This window comes from Oncorhynchus gorbuscha, linkage group LG07, assembly GCF_021184085.1.
Source record: "Oncorhynchus gorbuscha isolate QuinsamMale2020 ecotype Even-year linkage group LG07, OgorEven_v1.0, whole genome shotgun sequence".
Classification (NCBI taxonomy): Eukaryota; Metazoa; Chordata; class Actinopteri; order Salmoniformes; family Salmonidae; genus Oncorhynchus; species Oncorhynchus gorbuscha.
The window spans coordinates 67,600,505-67,624,424 of NC_060179.1; the positions used below are offsets into that span (position 1 = coordinate 67,600,505).

At 39.6% G+C, this 23,920-nt stretch overlaps 1 pseudogene; it reads right to left on the reverse strand.

The window, feature by feature from the left end:
• Positions 1-1,224: 1,224 nt before the first annotated feature.
• Positions 1,225-8,777, reverse strand: LOC124039034 (annotated as a pseudogene).
• Positions 8,778-23,920: the final 15,143 nt, after the last annotated feature.

Genomic DNA, 23,920 nt, shown 5'->3' on the forward strand with positions numbered 1-23,920 from the left:
TATACCCCGACTGCTTGCACGGAACGCAAGAGAAGTGACACAATTTCCCTAGTTAAAATAAATTAATGTTAGCAGGTGTCATGCCCTGGTCGAAGTATAGTATGTTTGTCTTCATTTATTTGGTCAGGCCAGGGTGTGACATGGGTTTTTGTGGTGCGTTTTTGTCTTGGGGTTTTGTGGGGTGTCTAGCATAGTCTATGGCTGCCTGAGGTGGTTCTCAATCAGAGTCAGGTGATTATCGTTGTCTCTGATTGGGAACCATATTTAGGCAGCCATATTCTTTGAGTATTTTGTGGGTGATTGTTCCTGTCTCTGTGTTAGTCGTCACCAGATAGGCTGTATAGGTTCACATTCCGTTTGTTGTTTTTGTATTGTTCTTCTTGTTTTTTTCTTCATTAAAGATGTATCGAACTAACCACGCTGCATTTTGGTCCGACTCTCCTTCGACAGAAGAAAACCGTAACAGCAGGCAATATTAACTAAATATGCAGGTTTAAAAATATATACTTGTGTATCAATTTTACAGAAAGGCATTGATGTTTATGGTTAGGTTCACATTAGTGCAATGACAGTGCTTTTTTCGCGAATGTGCTTGTTAAATCAGCCGTTTGGCGAAGCAGGCTGTGATCTGATGATAAATTAACAGGCACCCCATCGATTATATACAACGCAGGACAAGCTAGATAAACTAGTAATATCATCAACCATGTGTAGTTAACTAGTGATTACGTTAAGATTGATAGTTCTTTTATAAGATAAGCTTAATGCTAGCTAGCAACTTACCGTGGCTTCTTGCTGCACTCACGTAACAGGTAGTAAGCCTGCCATGCAGTCTCCTCGTGGGGTGCAATGTAATCAGCCACAATCGGTGTCCAAAAACAACGTTTACCGATTGTTATGAAAACTTGAAAATCGGCCCGAATTAAAATCAGCCATAATTAAAATCAGCCATTCTGATTAAAATCGGTCGACCTCTAGTACAGACATTGCAATTTATTGCCCTGGTCACATCTGCAGTGCTCATGCCTCCTTGCAGCATGCCTAAGGCACGTTCACGCAAATGAGCAGGGACCCTGGGCATCTTTCTTTTGTTGTTTTTCAGAGTCAGTAGAAAGGCCACTTTAGTGTCGGAAGTTTTCATAACTGTGACCTTAATTGCCTTCAGTCTAAGTTGTTATTGTCTTAACGACCGTTCCACAGGTGCATGTTCATCAATTGTTTATGGTTCATTGAACAAGCATGGGAAACCGTGTTTAAACCCTCTACAATTAAGATCTGTGAAGTTTTTGGGATTTTTACAAAATATCTTTGAAAGACAGGGTCCTGAAAAAGGGACGTTTATTTTTTTGCCGAGTTGATTTATTGTATATTGGGAAATGATAGGGGAAAATAATATTTTAAAAACAGCCTTATTTATAAAAAAAAGATAATTGCAGCTAAAAATACAATATACAGATGTGCACAATAAAAACCAAAATGATTAGGTATGAGGTAACCTAAAGACCGCAGATGGCGATATTGAGTTAATCTTACCGTCCAAATGCAGCTGGCAATATACTTGTATCCCCCGTGGACAGGTTCGTACCTAAAACATTCTCCATTCAGGCTGCAAAGGCTTCAATTTCCTCTTTAATTTATTGGCGAGAAGGCAGATAAAAACAGGAAAACTATGCATGTTTTCCTCATGAAACAATTTTCCACCACCATGATAGTGGCTAAATGTTAGTCCCGGATGTTGCGTATCACGTTCAGCCAATCAGGTTGCAGCAGTCTGTTGTTTACCCTAGGCTGAACGCGGGGTGCAACATCAGGAAGTAGCATTCCTAGGCATTTGCCACTCGATCATGGAGGTGGAAAATGGTGTTTCATGAAGAAAGTATGCATATTGTCCACGTTTTCTTCAGCTTTCTCGTCGTTAAATGGGATACAAATGTAGAGGGGAGGGGATACCTAGTCAATAGTACAACTGAATGCATTCATCTGAAATGTGTCTAAAGCATTTAACCCAAACCCTCTGAATCAGGGAGGTGCAGAGGACTGCCATAATCGACATCCATGTCTTCGGCACCCGGGGAAAGGTGGGTTAACTGCCTTACTCGGGCAGAACGACAGATTTTTCATCTTGTCAGCTCGGATATTCGATCCAGTAACCTTTCGATTACCAGCCCAACACTCTAACCATGGCTGCATACAATGCATTTGGTTAGTAAGATGAATTCAATATCGTAATCTAAGCAAGGCATCAGAAATTACAGCAACAACAGAAATCATCACCACCATAGCAATCCCCTTGCATTGGTATAACGTGTTCATCGGAATATAGTAGGACATGTTCCTAATAATATTTTAGAACATTGTACATGCATGAGAGCCATGTAAAAGTGCAAATAGAACAAATATACACAGCACAAGACAAAAAAAGACAAATAACCTAATGAATATTAATTCTACTCTCCCAACCCTTATATTCCCTTGCTACCTTAGAAAACATTAATGGCACAGTAAAATAATATCTGGATAAAAGGAACTTGCTTTTTTGTACAAAGATGCTATAGGAACTGTCTTAAATTTGGCCTAATGAAATTCAACATGACAATAGGGCATGCAGGTCAGGAATGAGGACATAAAAAAAAAAAAACTTGTTCTGAGCATGCAATACCACTATATACCACTTGGGTTTCACATGGTCTATCCCTGGCTCCCGATTAGGCAACATTCCCAAGTGATGAAATGGAAAAACCATAATGAAGGCCATCCCTTTGATTACCCTCTTTATCGCCACCATAGACTACCTAAATAGTGAGAGGAACAGGGAAATGATTGGTAGCTGAGCATGTGCAAAGAAAAATGTGTTTGTTTTTCATGATTGTGTTTTGTATGTTACTGCCCTTGTAAAATGGCACAATGGTCTCAAATGGGATTTCCCTGTTTAAATACATTTATAAAATATTATCATACTTTTTCTTGAGAAACTCAGATTTTGTATCCTGTAACATTGTCCCCAGGACTCATCTCCTCTATCACAGGAATAATCACAGGTCTATGGGGGCAGTCATAGTCCGACAGCTCAGATAAGTCACTCTTCACCTCCAGTCCCAACTCTCTCATTACCTGCAGTGAAGAGCCTGACCCCTCGTTAGGCAACATGACCTCCCCACCGCTCCACTCCTGGTCCTTCAGTCCAATGGGGAGGCGGAGGACATCTTCCTGGGGGGTACTGATGACTATGAGGGTCTCATCTGGCAAAGATTCCATGGGGGTCTGCAGCAGGGGGAAGCCACCTGTTTGTACCTCACTCAGGATGGCTCCTCTCAGGGAGCATAAGTGACCTAACTGAACCCATATGTGACAGTATGGAAGCCTACCAGAGGAGAATAGACATTATTCAGTCAAACATTCTGTGGGTGAAATATGTTTTTAATGTGCTATTGTTGAGACAGTGTTTGCAGGAAGTAGCATATCAATAGTTTGATAACTCCAACAGGAACATGACACACAGTTTCAGGAGAGCACATGTTGGTACCTTGTAGAAATTCTCTGTATTACTATAGTCTACAGTCATGGCCAAAAGTTGATTAATACATATTAATACATTTTCACAGTCTGCTGCCTTTAGTTTGTATGATGGCAATTTGCATATACTCCAGAATGTTATGAAGAGTGATCAGATAAAATGCAATTAATTGCAAAGTCCCTCTGCCATGCAAATGAACTGAATCCGCAAAACTTTGACTGCATTTCCGCCCTGCCACAAAAGGACCAGCTGACATCATATCAGTGATTCTCTCGTTAACACAGGTGTGAGTGTTGACGAGGACAATGCTGGGAATCACTCTGTCATGCCGATTGAGTTCGAATAACAGACTGGAAGCTTCAAAAGGAGAGTGGTGCTCAGAATCATTGTTCATCCTCTGTCAAACATGGTTACTTGCAAGGAAACAAGTGCCATTATTGCTTTGCACAATAAGGGCTTCACAGGCAAGGATATTGCTGCCATTAAGATTGCACCTAAATCAACCATTTATCGGATCATCAAGAACTTCAAGGAGAGTGGTTCAATTGTTGTGAAGAAGGCTTCAGGGCACCCAAGAAAGTCTAGCAAGCGCCAGGACCGTCTCCTAAATTTGATTCAGCTGTGGGATCGGGGCACCACCAGTACAGAGCTTGATCAGGAATGGCAGCAGGCAGGTGTGAGTCCATCTGTACGCACAGTGAGGCGAAGACTTGAGGATGGTCTGGTGTCAAGAAGGGCAGCAAAGAAGCCATTTCTCTCCAGGAAAAACATCAGGGACAGACTGATATTCTGCAAAGGTACAGGGATTGGATCGCTGAGGACTGGGGTAAAGTTATTTTCTCGGATGAATCCCCTTTCCAATTGTTTGGGGCATCTGGAAAAAAGCTTGTCCGGAGAAGACAAGGTGAGCGCTACCATCAGTCCTGAGTCATGCCAACAGTAAAGCATCCTGAGACCATCCTGTGTAGGTTGCTTCTCAGCCAAGGGAGTGGGCTCACTCACAATTTTGCCTAAGAACACAGCCATGAATAAAGAATGGTACCAACACATCCTCCTAGAGCAACTTCTCCCAACCATCCAGGAACAGTTTGGTGACAAACAATGCCTTTTCCAGCATGATGGAGCACCTTGACATAAGGCAAGTAATAACTATGTGGCTCGGGGAACAAAACATTGATATTTTGGGTTCATGGACAGGAAAATACCCAGACCTTAATCCCATTGAGAACTTGTGGTCAATCCTCAAGAGGCGGTGGACAAACAAAAACCCACAAATTCTGAAACTCCAAGCATTGATTATGCAAGAATGGGCTGCCATCAGTCAGGATGTGGCCCAGAAGTTAATTGACAGCATGCCAGGGCGGATTGCAGAGGTTTTGAAAAAGAAGGGTCAACACTGCAACTATTGACTCTTTGCATCAACTTCATGTAATAGTCAATAAAAGCCTTTGACACTTATGAAATGCTTGTAATTATACTTCAGTATTCCATAGTAACATCAGACAAAAATATCTACAGACACTGAAGCAGCAAACTTTGGAAATTAATATTTGTGTCATTCTCAAATTTTGGCCAGGACTGAATATGTAGTAGCTTTATGACTAAATACACTGCAGTGCAGGCCAAACAGTTGAAAGGCTGAACACACAAAAATCTTTGGTTGAGGGAATGAGCCGCTTGTCAGTTTACTTTCTATCAGCCACACGAACGCAATCACCACTATGGCAACGATGGGGATGACAATGTAGAGGGCTGTGTAGCTAGGACCTACAGGGAGTTAGCAGTCAAACTGTCAAACTGATTTCACATTCAAAACTGTACAGTGTTCTAATTGAGCATTTGCTGATAAAAATCAGCCATAATATGACAATACAGACAAATACAACTTTCAAAGGACGTATCAGATATTAGCAGATGTGGTTTAGAGCTAATATGACTTTGACGTATCCATCATGTGAGAAATGAAGAGTCTTACCGGAATCCCCATGCTTCCCCTCAATGCATATGTTCTGGTGAGCTGAGACATGAACATTGTTCATTTTTCCTTTCATCTTGATGCAGTGCCTATCCATCTTTCCATCGACTGGTATTTCAGCCTCACACACATGGTGTTGCTTGTAAGAGCAGGCAAAGCTGTGTTTCTGGGAAAAATAAAAAAGGAATATATTTAGGCTATACTACAACAATGTTAATTAAAATAAATATGCAAACGTTTATATTTGAAGGATATAAATATGTTTCCTTTAGAAAAATAAGGCTGCTTTGCTTGCAAGTGAAAACAATTCGCAGCAGGTAGATACAGTTGAAGTTTATGTCATGACTTGGCCTGGGGCTAAGTTTATGACAGTCATAAATACCTCTTCCCCCCTTTTTCCTCTCTCTACCCTACTGATGTTACATTTGCAAAACTCTTGGTTAACGTAGAGATTCTGGGAACATCAGAAGGTGGGGGGAAATGAACTATATTCTGGTAATCCGAACAATTGAACATATGCGGTGGTACTTAATGAATATGATGTCAGTTCGGGTGTCATCTGAGACGTTCTCATCAAAGATAAGATGACATACCTCTGTGTAGACTTTCCACTGTAGAGTTTATCAGATTCACATGGAATTGTTGTTCAATTTAAATGTTTGAAAATGAAATGATTTGTGATGGGATGAAATGTGATTTTAGCTTCTAAAATGTGAGATTTGGGTTTTCATAAGATAGGGCTCTGCTCAATCAGAGGCCCGCCCCTGTGAAAGGACATGGGCTATAAAACTTTTCAAACACGCCCTCCTCTCCCTTCCTATAGAAGCCCTTGACGACAATATAACCTCCTGTTCTGAGGACGACGGTCCGATGTCAGAATGGTTCAGATAATAACTACAGAACGAAGCCAACATCAGTGTGAGGTTTGGTTGCGAATTGGATGAACTTTGAACTCTTATTCACTACAGAAGTGATACCTCCTAGCCGTTGAGTTAGCAACAGCTGCTGCAAACGAGCATTAGGAAGGAACAGACAGAGTATCCCGTCTACCACACAATGACGTTACTACAACGTATTCAATATACCAGCAGAGACATTCTTCAAAGGACTCGATTGGGCAACACGGCCTTCCATCTACCACCAACCTACCGAAGCGCAGCTCAGAGTCAATAATTATTGCATTTTCCAAATGGGCGGTAATTAAGAATGCATAAGATACTGTATTTACGATAGCACAGCTTCGCCCTTTGTTCCTCAGTCTTCCCGCTCTTTCACTCAAACCCAGACCCTTTTCTTTTGTGTAACAAGCTGTCATATCTGTTCCGCCAGCTAGGGACGTTTTCCTTTATGACATAATTTGTAATCAAGTTATGATTTAATTATGTGTATGTGTAATTAGTTAGGTATTTAGTAAATAAATAATTAAACCCAATTTTGTATTGCTGGTTCAACTTGTTAGCCAGGGTTCGTGCAGTTAACTAAGAATTTACAACTTTCAGATGAGACTGAATTAAGATGACGATTAATTTTGACTGCTATTGATGTAAAATATTACTAGGTCTTTAAGAGTTTATTCAGGAGATAACAGCTCTATAAATATTATTTTGTTGTGCCCGACTCTAGTTAATTACATTGACATGATTAACTCAATCAGGTAATATTAATTATGGAGAAATTATTTTATAGAATAGCATGTCATATCACTTAATCCGGCATAGCCAAAGACACGACATTTACATACACCTTAACCAAATACATTTAAACTCAGTTTCACAATTCCTGACATTTAATCCTAGTAAAAATTCCCTGTCATAGGGCAGGTAGGATCACCACCTATTTTAAGAATGTGAAATATCAGAATTATAGAGAATTATTTATTTCAGCTTTCATCACATTCCTAGTGGGTCAGAAGTTTATATACACTCAATTAGTATTTGGTAGCATTGCCTTTAAATTGTTTAACTTGGGTCAAACGTTTTGGGTAGCCTTCCACAATAAGTTGGGTGAATTTTGGCCCATTCCTACCGACAGAGCTGGTGTAACCGAGTCAGGTTTTTTTGAACTCCTTGCTCGCACACGCTTTTTCAGTTCTGCCCACACATTTTCTATAGGATTGAGGTCAGGGCGTTGTGATGGCCACTCCAATACCTTGACTTTGTTGTCCTTCAGCCATTTTTTCCACAACTTTGGAAGTATGCTTGGGATCATTGTCCATTTGGAAGACCCATTTGTGACCAAGCTTTAACTTCCTGACTGATGTCTTGAGCGGTTGCTTCAATATATCCACAATTTTCCTCCCTCATGATGCCATCTATTTTGTGAAGTGCACCAGTCCCTCCTGCAGCAAAGCACCCCCACAACATTATGCTGCCACCCCCCCATGCTTCATGGTTGGGATGGTGTTCTTCGGCTTGCAAGACTCCCCCTTTTTCCTCCAAACATAACGATGGTCACAATTGAAGCCAGTCCTCCATGAAAGCAATTTAGTTTGTCATGTTGCTAGGCTTTTTTGTGTGTCCAGGAAACAGCCTTGTGTGTGCTTTAATCTCTCCGAAAAGGTATGGATTAGTTAGACCATTTCTGGTGAACAAGCAAACCATTTGGCTACAGCAGATCCAAATGGTTCAATGTTATGGTCACTAAAGTTCTTCTATAGTAAAAGTCCCAAACACACACTATAGTGTTTTGCAATGGTAATAATGGTATTGGGTTTTATGGTAAATGTCACTAATCACAAAAATAAATGTTCTAATATTTGTATTAAAAAACACATGACTGCCATGCAGTGGTTTACAATTGTATTATTTTATTAGGGTTTTCACAACATTTTAGTCACTCGTCCATTTCTCCATCATAGTGTTGGGCAAAATCTTCATATGAGAATTGCACCATACAGCCCTCAGAGAGCTGCCATTTGTTGGGCTATTCAAAGTCAGTTGGGTTGAAGCATTAGGTCGCAAAGAGAAGGACGAACTGAATTCCTTTCATGAAGGACTGGCTTGAACACACAATTCACTTTCATCATGAGCAAAAGCTACTGGTTTTCTACCCAAAATTGCAAAGAAAATGTTGTGATTAATTGAATAAACCAGCTAAATGGATAAAAGCATGTGGTGGCAGAAAGGAACAGAAACATCTAGTAGGCAAAACCTGGTACTTTCACACAAATTTATTTCCAAAGTACTTAGATGGCTAATTTCACTAAAATGGGGGGGGGGGACAATCAACAGATTCACGGGGAATACATTGCAAATGGTGAAGAAGCAATACTCCAAGCTGCAGCTCCATACTACTTGTCAAACATAGAGAACTGATACTGTATACTGGTTGTTGGGTTGGGATTGGATTGAGGTGTGGAGGGTCCGTGAATGGGTTTTGACAATTTTGTTTGATTCCTTATGTCTTAGTCAATTGCAAGAATAAGTTTGGTCCAGATCGGATGTTGGGTACTATAAGTTGTTCAATATTATGTGAATCCTATCATTTAAAGTTGACAATTTGTATGCAATCAATTAGCTTAATTTCTCAGTGACCAAATTAAATTTCAACAAAACAATGTTTCTGGGATGCTAATCTTAGTGGTTTCTAACAGCAGAAACAATTTCAGAATCATTTGAAACGGGAAGTGTCATGGCTTGCTGAAATGACCCAGATGCCATGTTTTCTGGTGTTTTCCTGATTGTTTTGTCCTGAAGCAATGTATTTTGAGAGTTTGGCCCATAGAATTAGGCATTGAAATACAAGAATGGATATGAACCTTCTTATGATGGGATAAAGGTCAGCCATTTTGGGCAGGGAGTCAAACATGGTTTGCCAGTGCTGTGATAAGATAGTGTAAAATAAAGAATTTGAATCATTTATCTGCACTATGCTTGTTAGCTAGCCAGTTTTAGTTTTATTCCATTAATAATTTAGATGAACTGACAATTTGCCAACATTCCATTCAAACAATGTAATCAAGCCACACACTGGCTGAAATCAGTTGAAGATTAGACAAGTTGTAAATGCAACAAGTACTGATACTGTATCATATAATAGCATACATTTTTCCAAGGAAACAAAAACTACATTTATGGTCTGTTTACATTGCCTCAAATCTATTTGTACAGAAAATGTGTTTAAAACATGTATAAACTGTATTTATAATTATGACAACATTTATTTTCCTGCATAAGTCAAATCAGGATTAAGCCTCTACTGCCAGTCATTCAAATTTACCAAGCCCCACCCCAGAATATTGGGCAACCAATCGTAGTACTCCGTTGCTTAGCAACCATCTCTAACCAAGCTTGTGTCTGACGTCCTTGGATTTACATATTGGGATATTATGTTTGATAATATATCATATTGACAATATCATTTTGTGCTAGTTGGCTGTACCTGCACCAAAACGGCAGTATTTTCCCTTTAAAATGTTGTTCTCCATCTTTTTAAAAATGGGGAGCCAATTTGTTTTCAGAACTTTCATTTCCATGACTAATAAAAACTTGTTTTCAAATAGCTCTCGTTCCTCTGCAGCAGACATATTGTGTTGCACCCCACCTTTTGTCTTCAGAACAGCCTTATTTCATCAGGGCATGGACTCTACGAGGTTCCTCAGGGATGCTAGCCCATGTTGACTCCAATGCTTCTCACAGTTGAGATAAGTTGGCTGGATGTCCTTTGGGTGGTGGACCATACTTGATACACACAGGAAACTTGAGAGTAATAAACTCAGCAGCAGTGCAGCTGGTTTGTGTCAATACACCATTCAAAGGCACTTAAATATTTTGACTTGCCCATTCACCCTCTGAATGGCACAATTGTTTCAAGGCTTAAAAATCCTTCTTTAACCTGTCTCCTACCCTTCATCTACATTGATTGAAGTGGATTTAACAAGTGACATCAATAAGGGATCATAGATTTCATCTGGATTCACCTGGTCATTCTGTCTGTTTTGTATATTTAGTTTATACCTCCACAGTTTACTGGGCCTGTATATTGTATGTAAGGCTATAATCATGGTTGTTCTTAACTGACTTGCCTAGTTAAATAAAGGTTCAATTAAATATAAATAAAAACATCTCACTTGTAGTAAAAGCCTGGCACTATAAGCTAAAGAAGGGGAAAATATCAGCCCGTGAAGTCAGAAAGGAAATGACCTTAATGTCAAGGGAAATAATTGGAATTGGACATAAAGCCTGGATAATTTTTTTTAAAAGATTACAGAATAATTACTCATGTTCCAGTGGGCCATTGTGTATGGTATGTAGTGGACATACAGAGGTGTTATTACAAACGATTGGACATTTCTAGTGGTGGAAAAAGTACCCAATTGTCATACTTGAGTACAAGTAAAGATAACTTAATAGGAAATGACTCAAGGAAATGACTCAAGTAAAAGTCACCCAGTAAAACACTAATTCAGTAAAAGTATAAACTATTTGGTTTTAAATATACTAAAGTATCAAAAGTAAATAATATTATTTTAAGCAAACCAGATGGTACGATTGTTCATTTTTTTTTTTTTTACAGATAGCCAGAGGTACACTCCAACACTTAGAAACAAAGCATGTGTTTAGTGAGTCCGCCAGATCAGAGGCAGTAGAGATGACCAGGGATGTGCATGAATTGAACCATTTCTGTCCTGCTAAGTATTCAAAGTACTTTTGGGTGTCAGGGAAAATGTATGGCGTAAAAAGTACATCATTTTCTTTAGAAACGTAGTGAAGTAAAAGTAAAAGTTGTCAATAATAGAAATAGTAAAATACTTTGAAGTATTTTTACTTAAGTACTTTACACCACTAAACATTTCATCACACAGCATCTGCGCCGTTTTGGGGAAATACACTTCCGGATTTAGTTCCACAACATTAATGTTACTTTAGAGTGGGGGAAAGGCAATGTCCTCTGTTCTGTGGAGCACAAACACACTAGAATAGAGGTTGACCGATTAATTTGCATGGCCTATTAATTAGGGCAGATTTCAAGTTTTCATAATCAGTAATCTGCCTTTTTGGACGCAGATTACGTTGCAATCCACGAGGAGACTGTGTGGCAGGCTGACCACCAGTTACGCGAGTGCAGCATCAAAAAGGGACCTTGTGGCTGCAAGGAGCCACGGTAAAGTTGCTAGCTAGCATGAACTTTTTATGGCTGCAGGGGCAGTATTGAGTAGCTTGGATGAAAAGGTGCCCATTGTAAACAGCCAGCTCCTCAGTCTCAGTTGCTAATATATGCATATTATTATTAGTATTGGATAGAAAACACTAAAGTTTCCAAAACTGTCAAAATATTGTCTGTGAGTATAACAGAACTGATATTGCAGGCAAAACCCAGAGGAAAATCAAAACAGGAAGTGGCTTCTATTTTGAAAACTTCATGTTCCATAGCCTCCCTTCGCTGGGTTTAAAGGGATATGAACCAGATTTTTCTATCGCTTCCTCAAGGTGTCAGTCTTCAGACATAGTTTCAGGCTTTTATTTTTTTTAAGTGAGCCAGAACGATAACATTGCGTCAAGTGGTCACATAAGTTTTGCTCGCACAACTAAATTTGGATAGGTATTTTCCCTCTCCCACTGTGAAAGACGTTTGCGGTTTATATATTATTGATTATATATTTTAAAAACAACCTGAGGATTGATTATAAATAATTTGACATGTTTCTGTGGACATTATGGAAACTATTTGGAATTCTCGTCTGTGTTGTCGTGACCGCTCTTTCCTGTGGATTTCTGAACATAACGCGACAAACGGAGGTATTTTGGATATAAAAATCATATTTATGAAACATTTGTTGTGTAACTGGGAGTCTCGTGAGTGAAAACATCCAAAGATCAAAGGTAAATGATTAATTTCATAGCTTTTCTGATTTTCGTGACCAGGCTTCCTGATGCTAATGTACTTAATGTTTTGTAGTGGGATGGATAAATTTACACAAACGCTTGGATTGCTTTCGCTGAAAAGCATATTTTCAAAATCTGACACGACAGGTGGATTAACAAAAGGCTAAGCTGTGTTTTCCTATATTGCACTTGTGATTTCATGAATATAAATATTTGTATTAATATTTATTGAACGTAGTGCTATGCTATTCAGCGGTTGTTGATGACACTTATCCCGATATATCGGGATTGCAGCAATAACAAGTTAAACGTATCTTAAAAAAAAAAAAAAAAGTTTAAACCTTCCCATAATCACTAGTTAACCTCTCTAGGATAGGGGACGCTAGCGTCCCACTTGGCCCAAGGCCAGGGAAAATGCAGCGTGGCAAATTAAAATAAAATGATATAAAAATCAAACTCATTAAATCACATATGTAAGATACTAAATTAAAGCTACACTCATTGGCTGTATTCACAATGTCAGATTTTTAAAAGGCTTTTCGGCGAAAGTATAAGAAGCTATTATCTGATAATAGCACAACAGTAAACAAAGAGAGTAACATATTTCAACCATGCAGGCGCTACACAAAACGCAGAAATAAAATATAAATCATGCCTTGCCTTTGACGAGCTTCTTTTGTTGGCACTCCAATATGTCCCATAAACATCACAATTGGTCCTTTTGTTCGATTAATTCTGCCCATATATATCCAAAATGCCAATTTATTTGGCGCGTTTGATCCAGAAAAAAAAACAGCTTACAATTTGTGCAATGTCACTACAAAATATCTCAAAAGTTACCTGTAAACTTTGACAAAGCATTTCAAACTACTTTTGTAATACAACTTTAGGTGTTTTTAAATGTTATTAATCGATAAAATTGAAGACGGGTCTATCTGTTTTCAATACAGGAAGACAACAACCCAACGCTACTTTTCAAGTCTTGCGCAACTCTCAAAACTGTTACCCAGTTCCAAGATGGCCTTGCACAAAGGAATAACCACAACCAAATTCCAAAGACTGGTGACATCAAATGGAAGCGGTAGGAACTGCAAACAAGTGCCTAAGAAATATCGTTTCCCAATGAGAACTCACCGAACAGACAGACCTCGAAAACAAAACAAATCTGAATGGCTAGTCCTCTGGGGTTTTGCCTGCTACATATGTTCTGTTATACTCACAGACATGATTCAAACAGTTTTAGAAACTTCAGTGTTTTCTATCCAAATCAACTAATAATATGCATATCTTATATTCTTGGCATGAGTAGCAGGAAGTTGAAATTGGGCAAGCTATTTATCCAAAAGTAAAAATGCTGCCCCCTATACCTTAACTACACATGGACGATGATATTACTAGGTTAACTAGCTTGTTCTGCGTTGCCTGTTAATTTATCATCGAATCAGAGCCTACTTCAACTTCGCCAAATGATGATTTTTTTAAAGCGCATTTGCAAAAAACACAATCGTTGCAATAATGTACCTAACCATAAACATCAATGCCTTTCTTAAAATCAATACACAAGTATATCTTTTTTAAACTTGCATATGTAGTTAAAATAAATTCATGTTAGCAGGCAATACTATCTAGGGAAATTGTGTCACTTCTCGTGTTCCGTGCAAGCAGAGTCAGAGTATATGCAACAGTTTGGACCGCCTGGCTCGTTGCGAACTGTTGAAAGGCTATTTATTCCTAACAAAGACCGTAATTAATTTGACAGAATTAAACAATATTATGACATCATATTGAAAGATGTGCAATGTAACAGTAATATTTAGACTTAAGGTTGCAACCCGTTCTATAAAATAAAGAACGGTTCAGTATTTCACTGAAAGAATAAATGTTTTGTTTTCGAAATGATTGTTTCCAGATTTGACCATAGGCTCATATTTCTGTGTGTTTATTATAATTAAGTATATAGCTTGATATTTGATAGAGCAGCAGCTCTCAGCAATACTTTAAGCACAGCGCTGTTTATGACTTCAAGCCTATCAACTCCCAAGATTAGGCTGGCAATACTAAAGTGCCTATAAGAACATCCAATAGTCAAAGGTATATTCCTATAATAGCTACAACCTAAAACTTCTTAACTGGGAATATTGAAGGCTCGTGTTAAAAGGAACCACCAGCTTTCATATGCACTCATGTTCTGAGCAAGGAACTTAAACCTGAGCTTTTTTACATGGCACTTATACATTCAAATCTGTGTATATATATTATATATATATATACACACACAAATCTATAGCGAAATCAGGAGTTAGTCCTGACTCAAACCCGGGTCCAGCAACTGTCAACCAAACATCTCAGCCGTTACGCCAAGAGATCCAAACCTCTTCTTGAGGTCACTAGGTGTTGGATTATGGTTGCTACACTACCCCCATACTCCGGGAGAGCATGTCCCTTCTCTACACCAAGCCACATACATGTACAGCCAGTACTTAATCTGTAAATTGGGAGATGCAGAAACAAAAAGTGAGTGCAAGAGGGGGTGATAATCAAGCATTGCATGCATATCATCGCATTAGAGTGGCATAGAGCAGTAGAGTAGAGGCACATACAGAAGTTGCAAACAATAATAATATAATAATAATATATGCCATTTAGCAGACAAGGGGAGCATTTTTAGTAGCCAAGGGCCCTGGAAAATGTTGGCTTTATATAAACGCATGTCATGCAATTCTGTCATTTTACATGACTGCGGTATTCTTTTTTTTTATACCGCACAAATGAGCGAAATGGCAGGCTACTTTCACATTGACAAACTCAGAGATATCAATAAAAAGGACCTTGTCTTGAATCCATCAATATCCTAGCCCTAATGCTCACTGACAGGGATGTAAACACATTTTCCACATGCACAAAAAGCTTATTTCTCTCAAATTCTGTGCACAAATTTGTTTACATCCCTGTTAACGAGCATTTCTCCTTTGCCAAGATAATCAAGCCACCTGACAGGTGTGGCATATCAAGAAGCTGATTAAACAGAATAATCATCCACGTTGTTTTAGAGAATTTGGCAGTATGTCCAACCGGCCTCACAACCGGCAACCACATGTAACCACGCTAGCCCAGGACCCCCACATCCAGCGTATTCACCTGCTGATGAAACTGAGGAGTATTTCTGTCTGCATTAAAACCCTTTTGTGGGGAAAAACTCCTGATTGGCTGGGCCTGGCTCCTCGGTGGGTGGGCCTGGCTCACAAGTGGGTGGGCCTATGCCCTCCCAGGTTCACCCTGCCCAGTCATGTGAAATCCATAGATTAGGGCCTAATTAAATTATTGCAATTGACTGATTCCTTATATATGAACTGTATATCAGTAAAATTGTTGAAATTGTTGCAGTACATTTCAATTTATCAGGGGTGCTGCAGTTAATTTAGAATCCCTCACATGGCTATGATTTTATAGGAAATGAAAATGAAACACTGGAAAGATGAGAGTTGCAAGCTCATGTCTATCAGAGCAGATGTTGGTTCTCAAACATAGGTTACAATGTTGCGTAAACCATAAACCTGGGCAGGCCCAACCTAAATCAACTCTTATAATATTAGGTACAGTCTGAAAAACTACTTTTTCACATTAAGTTTTTTTGTGGGGGCAGGAAAATTAACAAAGAGGCAACACGAATGAACTTTGACCGCTTTTATATTGCAAAAACTGGAAGAAAAAAAATGTAACGCCAGGATCTCTGAACAAATAGGTTCGGGAAAGAAAACTTTCCAAAACTGAGAGGTTTCGGTGTTGTGCCCAATAATCTCCCCCCTGCTAGAATTCTCCCCCTTCGCGTTCTTCATTGCTACGACTTGCTTGCTAGTTCAAATTTCTGCTATTCACTCAGTTGTCAGTTTAGCCTACATTTCACTGATCTTAGTAGCAGAAAACATTTTTGTCTGCAATTTTCGGTTTGGCTATTTGTTTCAAGTGTATGTAACGGTTCTAGTTTATATGGCGCCCTGGGCGACGCCCCTTCAGCGCCCGCCCGCCAACCCCGGGGGCTGCCAAGATGCCGTCCGTACCTAAATCCCCTACTGATTTTTATTAGTCTATAAATACATCTTTGCCAAAATTCGTCATCTCTCCCAGGTCTTATTCGACTATTATTTTTTAGAGTGTAAGGATAATAATTCAGCCATAGTTGTTCTGAAATGTTTCTTGCTTGCCAAAATTGTACTCCCTCTGTTTAATATAACACACATACATGCATTATTAATTGAAGTCTGTTCTATAGAAAGTATTTGAATCAAAATTAAGGAAATTAGAAGAGGTGGGGGGAATTTTGGCTGGGGGAAGATTTTCGGCACACCTGTTTTTGTTAGGCAAGTCAGTTAAGAACAAATTCGTATTTACAATGACAGCCTACCAGAAGGCAAAATGCCTCCTGCGGGTACGGGGGCTAGGATAAAAAAGAAATACAATAAAAATATAGGACAAAACACACATCACGACAACAGACACCACAACACTACATAAAGAGAGACCGAAGACAACAACATATGGCAGTGACACATGAAAACACAGCATGGCAGCAACACAACATGACAACAACATTATGGCAGCAGCACAACATGGTAACGTTAAACATTATTGGCCACAGACAACAGCACAAAGGGCAAGAAGGTAGAGACAACAATACATCACGCGAAGCAGCCACAACTGTTAGGCCAAGAAATCTACAATATATTTATATATCGAGTATACTTTTGGAATAGCTATATCATTTCCAATAGCATTAGCATTTTGTACAGTGGCCTATAGCCTGCATTATGTTGTTGAAAGAATTAAGCAGGAATATTGTACTAAATACTTACAGTAACATCAGCTCCAATTGATTAATCAATGCGTCATTTAAAGCAAACTATTTTAGGGCAAAAATGACTTACCGTAAGAGATCTGTTGGCTTAAAACCAAGATCAGGGAAATGCGGACTATCCTTATCCAGGCCATTTTCAAATGTTGTTGTGTCTATGTAAAACTATATGACGTGTATCTGAATGTCCATATTAATAGGCTATACCTATTTGAGAGCCTTTTGTCTGTCTAACTAAAAAATACAGACAAAATGCATTTCCAGCACAGCCAAACCCCAGGATATTGATCAAAACGACAGGCTACACAGTTAACAAATTCCAATGAACTGTTCCTGTCGCAACTACCAGAACCCGCCTACTACACATTTTTACAGGAATAGGAAAAGTCACGTGCGGCGAAATGATGCTGCAGTGCGTCGTGATTAAGTTTCAAATAGCTACGCATCGAGGATCAAAGGTGAAATGTCAATCTTTGTGTAAGTACACATTTCGAATACAATCTTGGTACCAATAATTACTTATATTACACCAGATGTATGTCTCTGAACCGATTATTTTAAAATTGCACACAGTCAGGGATGGCCCAGCCTTTTGGGGGCCCTAAACATTTTAAAGCACGTTTTCTACAATTTTACATATTTTACCATGGGGAAGAAAGAACATTTTGCCATTTTACAGCACATTTTCTGCAAATCTATCCAATTTGCCATGGGGTGGCGAGAAAATGTTTGCAGTTTTTAAACAAATTTCCTGCAATTGTTAGCTGACATGGCTAATTGAGTGACTATCAGTGACTGAAATAACAGGAGGAAAACTGCTTATGCACAACCAAATTTCGAAATTGAACTTTGTGTATTCTACTATTCTAACAGTTGAAACCCCTACGGAGTCGTTGTCCCCCACTCCCCCATGAAAAAAGTGAGTTTTTGTCACTTATGCCCAGGGCCGGTCCTGGAAGGATAACTTTGTAGCTAATGACTGCCTGCAGTTACTTGTTCGGCCTTCAACTTGAGATGTTTAATAGAAGGGGCAGCATTTAGCTAACCTGCAAAGTCCATTTCCTGGAGTAGCTCAAATTGTGCATTTATGTCACATAAATCTCACAGAGGAACTTTTGTTCTCAACAGTACCTTGAAGGCAGCTAATCGTGGCACACCCTCTTCTGCTCTGAGCCAATTGTAAATGCTGTGCAGATTTCACCCCAATCAACAAGGCACATTTTCACATCTTGCTAGGCTTCATTTGACTAACAGATTTTCAATAGTATAACTTTTTTTTGTATTTATAGCTAGCATCTTAATTAAGGTAACTTTATACCTCCACCCTACCTGACACCCTAGACCCACTCCAATTTGCTTACCGCCCAAATAGGTCCACAGACGATCTCAACCACACTGCACACTACCCTAACCCATCTGGACAAGAGGAATACCTATGTGAGAATGCTGTTCATCGACTACAGCTCGGCATTTAACACCATAGTGCCCTCCAAGCTCGTCATCAAGCTCGAGACCCTGGGTCTCGACCCCGCCCTGTGCAACTGGGTACTGGACTTCCTGACGGGCCGTCCCCTGGTGGTGAGGGTAGGCAACAACATCTCCACCCCGCTGATCCTCAACACTGGGGCCCCACAAGGGTGCGTTCTGAGCCCTCTCCTGTACTCCCTGTTCACCCACGACTGCGTGGCCACGCACGCCTCCAACTCAATCATCAAGTTTGCGGACGACACAACAGTGGTAGGCTTGATTACCAACAACGACGAGACGGCCTACAGGGAGGAGGTGAGGGCCCTCGGAGTGTGGTGTCAGGAAAATAACCTCACACTCAACGTCAACAAAACTAAGGAGATGATTGTGGACTTCAGGAAACAGCAGAGGGAACACCCCCCTATCCACATTGATGGAAAAGTAGTGGAGAGGGTAGCAAGTTTTAAGTTCCTCGGCGTACACATCACAGACAAACTGAATTGGTCCACCCACACAGCCAGCATCGTGAAGAAGGCGCAGCAGCGCCTCTTCAACCTCAGGGGGCTGAAGAAATTCGGCTTGTCACCAAAAGCACTCACAAACTTCTACAGATGCACAATCGAGAGCATCCTGTCGGGCTGTATCACCGCCTGGTACGGCAACTGCTCCGCCCACAACCGTAAGGCTCTCCAGAGGGTAGTGAGGTCTGCACAATGCATCACCGGGGGCAAACTACCTGCCCTCCAGGACACCTACACCACCCGATGTCACAGGAAGGCCATAAAGATCAAGGACAACAACCACCCGAGCCACTGCCTGTTCACCCCGCTATCATCCAGAAGGCGAGGTCAGTACAGGTGCATCAAAGCTGGGACCGAGAGACTGAAAAACAGCTTCTATCTCAAGGCCATCAGACTGTTAAACAGCCACCACTAACATTGAGTGGCTGCTGCCAACACACTGACTCAACTCCAGCCTCTTTAATAATGGGAATTGATGGGAAATTATGTCAAATATATCACTAGCCACTTTAAACAATGCTACCTAATATAATGTTTACATACCCTACATTATTCATCTCATATGTATACCTATATACTGTACTCTATATCCTCTACTGCATCTTTATGTAATACATGTATCACTCGCCACTTTAACTATGCCACTTTGTTTACATACTCATATGTATATACTGTACTCAATACCATCTACTGTATCTTGCTTATGCTGCTCTGTACCATCACTCATTCATATATTTTTATGTACATATTCTTTATCCCCTTACACTTGTGTCTATAAGGTAGTAGTTTTGGAATTGTTAGCTAGATTACTTGTTGGTTATTACTGCATTGTCGGAACTAGAAGCACAAGCATTTCGCTACACTCGCATTAACATCTGCTAACCATGTGTATGTGACAAATAAAATTTGATTTGATTTGATTTACTGGTATAACACTGATATTATATCAGACTGGTTTGTTGTAGATTAGCAATATTTTTGTGTTTGTTAGATAGCTTGCTAGTCGGGCTAGCTAGTCTTGTGAGCTAGTTAACTAGGTGGCCCTTGATTATGACTCTTACTACCGTTACATTACACGTAAGAGTCATTGGACGAAGGCGTCTTCTGTAGGGGGGAAAATATATATTTTTGTTAAGAGTTGCAACACTCCATCTGAACATTAACATGCATCGCTTGTGGGTGGTTTTTGAAGTATAAGGACTGTATCTTTCATATCTGCGAGAATTTCTTATAAAAAAAACTAAAGGTTAAATTGATACACACTTTTCTAGGGTTAGGGATCACACAACCAGATGTCCATGTTACAGCGCTTGTTATGGAGGACAGTGGACTACCTGTGCTAATTAGTTATCTGTGTCTTCTAACACCTGTATGTAAATGCAAGACAGATGCAACAAACATGTTGTCATTGAAAAATACTGTGGGCTGCAACTGTTACAACCGGTTAAAATAGTGTAAAATAAGTATATATTTGTGAAATTATTTTGACGTGAGGGATTTATGTTTTTAGAACCGAACTGCAATTGAGAATCAATATACGTTTAGATGGAGTATTTGTCTTCCAATTTGCCCTTTAAACAGAAAATATAAGGTCATTGGACTAACATTATGCTCCTTTAGTCCAATATTGGGCTAGTTAGCTAGGTAGTGTTCTTAAAGACCTAGGTATCTATGCTGGTTGTTAGCTTTTGTGGACTATATATTTACAGTCAGTGAGATTAATTTCTGACAGAATTATCAAATTTGCTTTAAGCCTCACAGCTTGAGGCTGCCATGTAAAAAAGAAATTTGGGGATGGGGGCATGTCAGTTAAGAACAAATTCTTACTTTCAATGACGGCCTAGGAACAGTGGAACACTGCCTTGTTCAGGGGTAGAACAACATATTTTTACCTTGTCGACTCAGGGATTCGATCTTGCAACCTGTAGGTTACTAGTCCAACACTCTAACCACTAGGCTACCTGCCACCCCATGCTAATTAGGTATGCCTTATAGGCTGATACATAATATATTAAGTACTTTTTTTTTACAATATTGATAGATATATGAATATTGCTATTAGATATTACATTTTGATGAATGGATATAATATTTATAAAAAGGTATGCTATCAAAATGACTGATGCTGAATCGCTTCTCATCTTTTCAAGTTAACATGGAGGATTTTGGGGAAAACACTGAAGGACAACTTACAGAAAGAAAATGATCCACGCATGCAATTAAGTGTCGAAGTGAAGCTAGTGGATACACTATGTAACCAGGGTGCCTAACTGTTTCAGCATTTAATTATACCACTTAGCTACTTAATAATCTCCAGCTTTCTTTCATTCTCCTGTACTTAAACTGGAAACAAGTTATTTGATATATGGAAAACAATTAATTTGTACTTTGTAAGTATTTTTGTACTTGTTTTAATGAACCATACCATCAGATAGTAAATCAGTCTTACACACAAGATGAACCTAAAGAGACCCTCATTTCATTCATGATTATCATGCACTAAATATCTGCTCGGAGCACATGGATTATACCAGCCCTTTTAAATAAAACTCACCATTGTCTTTGGGACCAGATTCAGACAATTGTCAGTAATAAAAACATGGCGACGTCCTGCGCATGGGCTACACAAAAACAAACAGAATGTTATGTTAATGGACACCCCTCCCTAGATGTTTATACTTTCATACTATTGTTTGTACAGATGAACGTGGTACATTCAGGCATTTTGAAATTGCTCCAGACTTGTGGAGGTCTACAATTGTTTTGGCTGATTTCTTTTGATTTGCCCATGTTGTCAAGCAAAGAGGCACTCACTGAGTTTGAAGGTAGGCCTTGAAATACATCCACAGGTACACCTCTAATTGATTCAAATTATGTCAGCCCACCCAATTTACCTACCTCATCCCCATACTGTTTTTATTTATTTACTTTTCTGCTCTTTTGCACACCAGTATCTCTACCTGCACATGACCATCTGATCATTTATCACTCCAGTGTTAATCTGCTAAATTGTAATTATTCGCCTACCTCCTCATGCCTTTTGCACACAATGTATATAGACTCTTTTTTATATATATATAAAAAAAAAATTCTACTGTGTTATTGACTTGTTTATTGTTTACTCCATGTGTAACTCTGTGTTGCTGTCTGTTCACACTGCTATGCTTTATCTTGGCCAGGTCGCAGTTGTAAATGAGAACTTGTTCTCAACTAGCCTACTTGGTAAATAAAGGTGAAATAAAAATAAAATCAAATAAGCCTATCAGAAGCTTCTAAAGCCATGACATCATTTTCTGGAATTGTCCAAGCTGTTTAAAGGCAAAATCAACTTAGTGTATGTAAACTTCTGACCCACTGGAATTGTGATACAGTGAATTATAAACAATTGTAAACAATCTGTAAACAATTGTTGGATAAATTACTTGTGTAGATGTCCTAACCGACTTCCCAAAACTATAGTTTGTTAACAAGAAATTTGTGGAGTGGTTGAAAAACTGGTTGAAAAACTAGTTTTAATGACTCCAAACTAAGTGTATGTAAACTTCCCACTTCAACTGTATGTACATAAGTGGTGATTTATTTCATGCTTCAAGAAAGAGGTTTCTTCACCTCACAAAATTGTACATTTATCGTTGTCTTGTAATTGTTGTTATTGTCTTGTCTGTATTTCGTTCAATAACACTTTGTTTTATTATTACTTTCTTCTTCTTCTTTTTTTTTTTTTTACATTTGCCAGCCATGTTCACTTAAAAATAAAACTGCTCTGAACTGTGATGAATGGGAGGGGTATGATACACATATTACCACCACTAAAAATTGAATTATACACCTGTTACACTGTACATCTTCCCAGTATCAATCAATGTTATTACCCCCAAAAGTTGTTCAGTAGTGGTGTGTGCTGTACTCACTGGTTCCCTCACATATATTTTGTGTGTGTGTGTGTGTGTGTGTGTGTGTGTGTGTGTGTGTGTGTGTGTGTGTGTGTGTGTGTGTGTGTGTGTGTGTGTGTGTGTGTGTGTGTGTGTGTGTGTGTGTGTGTGTGTGTGTGTGTGTGTGTGTGTGTGTGTGTGAGAGAGAGAGAGACTCACTGATTCTCCACCTCCATCTCCACAGGCTGTTGGGCGTCCTTAGGTGGGATGCCTACTGCATCAGGCATCACGCCCATCCCTACATCACTACAGAGGGGACAGCAACCATTCTAAACCATCTATCACAGCACTAGCATTTATGAAAAATCATAAAACTGTTATGTTTACTTTTGTCACTAATCTCCATATGGTGCTAACCTCACCCCATGACCATAGGGTCTTAAACAGAGCTAAAGTTTGAGGGCCCACAGCCTCCTCTCTTCTCCTCAGGGGAGATGCCTGTGAAAGACAGGAAAACAACTTTACATTTACCATGTGGTAAACAATGACGATCACGTTCCACTGTGGCGTTAGTATTCTCTCTTAACCCTCAGGTTGAAGCTACCGGTAGTATCCATGTTTCTGTGTCCTCCTCTTCTCCCTCTGCCCTGTCGGACCTGGCCGTCAGAGTCTGCGTAATAGGCTGGCCTGGTGGCCTCCCGGGTGGTGCAGTGGTCTAAGGCACTGCACCGCAGTACTAGTTGTGCCACCAGAGATTCTGGGTTCGAGCCCAGACTCTGTCGCAGCTGGAGGTCCATGGGGCAACGCACATTTGTCCTGGTTAGGGAGGGTTTGGCCGGCTTGGATATCCTTGTCTCATCATGTACTAGCGACTCCTGTGGCGGGCTGGGCACAGTGC